The sequence below is a fragment of the Penaeus vannamei genome, chromosome 8, assembly GCF_042767895.1.
Source record: "Penaeus vannamei isolate JL-2024 chromosome 8, ASM4276789v1, whole genome shotgun sequence".
Classification (NCBI taxonomy): Eukaryota; Metazoa; Arthropoda; class Malacostraca; order Decapoda; family Penaeidae; genus Penaeus; species Penaeus vannamei.
In genome coordinates, this window is record NC_091556.1 from 28,217,746 (window position 1) to 28,220,245 (window position 2,500).

Here is a 2,500-nt window from a genome sequence, read left to right on the forward strand (position 1 = left end):
CTATTTTTATCTATCTCTATCTATCTGTCTATCTATCTATCTGTCTATCTATTTATCCATCTATCTACCTATCCATCTAATCTATCTAATCTATCTATCTAATCTCTCTCTCTCTCTCTCTCTCTCTCTCTCTCTCTCTCTCTCTCTCTCTCTCTCTCTCTGTCTCTCTGTCTCTCTCTCTCACTCTCTCTCTCTCTTTCTCTCTCTCTCTTTATCTATCTATCTAACTATCTATTTATCTGTCTATCTCTCTCTCTCTTTGTCTATCTATCTATCTGTCTGTATAACTATCTATTTATCTATATATCTATCTATCCACCTATTTATCTATCTATCTGTCTCTATTTATATATCTTTTTCAATTCATCTATCTATCTGTTCTATCTATCTATCCACCTGTATGTCTGTTTATCAGCTTATCTACCTATGTATCTATTTATCTACCTATGTATCTATCTACCTATGTCTCTGTTAGTCTTCCTATTTATGTCTATCTATCAATGTATCTATTTATCCATTTATCTATTTATTTATTTATATATATATTTATTTATCTATCTATCTGCCTGTCTATCTATCTATCTATCTATCTATCTATCTATCTATCTATCTATCTACCTATATGTCTATCTATCTACCTATATGTCTATCTATCAATATATATTTCAACATTATTGGTATTATCGTCGCCTCTCTCCGAACTCGTGACCACCAGACCCGCTTTCCCTTGGCATTTGTTGCATAAAGAAGTGTCATTGGCCTTTATAAAAGTGTACATATCAGCAATAAAACAAATAAGGTTTTATTGGAGTAACGATAAAACGTTTCGAATCAGTTTAGAATGAATATCCACAAACTAGTGGTTTTATTGTTCGCTCGACCGCCCTGTGTCTGTGCGCAATTTGACTTTGTGTTCGGTATTGGGCTGATCTTTTCTCCGCATTCATTCTCTGTATTTTGTTTCATTCGCAGAGTGAGAAATTCGCTTATTTCGTGTGAATTAGTGAATGGGAGATTGATAGATTGGTTGGAGAAAGAATGAGAGAGAGAGAGAGAGAGAGAGAGAGAGAGAGAGAGAGAGAGAGAGAGAGAGAGAGAGAGAGAGAGAGAGAGAGAGAGAGAGAGAGGTAGAGAGAGAGAGAGATTAAGAAAGAGAAAGAAAGAGAGAAGTGGTAGAGAGAGAGAGAGAGAGAAAGAGAGAGAGAGAGAGAGAGAGAGAGAGAGAGAGAGAGAGATAGAGAGAGAAAGAGAGGGACAGAAAGAGAGAGAAAGAGAGAGAGAGAGAGAGACAGACTGACAGACAGACAGATAGAGACAGAGACAGAGACAGAGACAGATAAGCTATACTTCCATTTGAGATTACCGAATTAAAAAGAAGGTTGAACTAAAGAGAGAGGGGGGAGAGGAGAGATGGAGGATAAGGAGAAAGTACCAGTCTAAAAACAAAATATCCTATTATATCATGTACAGCCACCCATCTTACTGTTGTGATTACGGAATTGATGATAGAACAAAAAAAAGTGTACCAGCATAAGTATCAACACAATAGAAATTTCGAGTCCCACATTTCCAACCGTAATTCGCCAATTCCGAGAGAACAACAGCAGGGTTTAATTCTAACGAAGGCATTGTCATTTGTGTCAATATTTGCGATAATTATAAAGGTGTGAGAAGAATGACAGGGAATCAGAGTGTATCACGTGAGTATTACATTTCGGTGGTGTGTGTCTCCCTGCAACCCCTGTGCTTGTGTAGTTCAAGTTGCCCAGTCCATACAGGGGATTGCGTTCATTCCGAGTAGAGCCTGCAATATCGGTTCATGACAAGTTTCCCGTAGTATTTTAAGGAGTTTTCTGGGAGACTGGTAATAACTCTCACTGTGACATTTCAGTGTAAAATGAATGAATATAGATGAGGAAAAAATATACATATTATACAAAAATAAAACGAATAATAATGGCCCTAACAAAATCAAAAAAGCAAAATCAAATAACAGAAATAACAACAAGTACTCTAATGACAAATACGACAGTCAGCCCAAACTTAATTACGTGTACACAGCACGATTTCAAGACACTAACAGTAGGCACAAGACAACAAATTCAGCACTTAGCTTGCACGCTCTATAACCTGCCAGAATAATGCCAGGCACACGGCTGTAGAAGGGTGAAGAGAGGCACAGCGAACACACTGTTCATTACCTGCGAGGCACTCTGATGAACGCCTTGGAATGTATTGGAGAACGCGGAAATGAACAGACGCGCGAAGCAGAACAACTGCCGGTACATACTGGATCTAATATGCTCTTGTTAATTTGTTCGCCAGAGTAAGACTGGAGAATAATATCGAGGGAGATACACACGCACACTTACCACGGAAATGATGATAACAATTATTATTATTGTTATTATCATTGTCATTTTTGTTATTCTTATCTTTATCCTTTTCATTATCTTCTTTATTATCATATCTCTCATCATTATTATAATTAATTTCATTT

General features: G+C 37.0%; 1 protein-coding gene across 1 annotated transcript in view; it reads right to left on the reverse strand.

Moving 5' to 3' along the window:
- LOC113815355 (urocanate hydratase) overlaps window positions 1–2,500 on the reverse strand; it is a 99,506-nt gene that overhangs the window by 84,126 nt on the left and 12,880 nt on the right. The window lies entirely within an intron of this gene.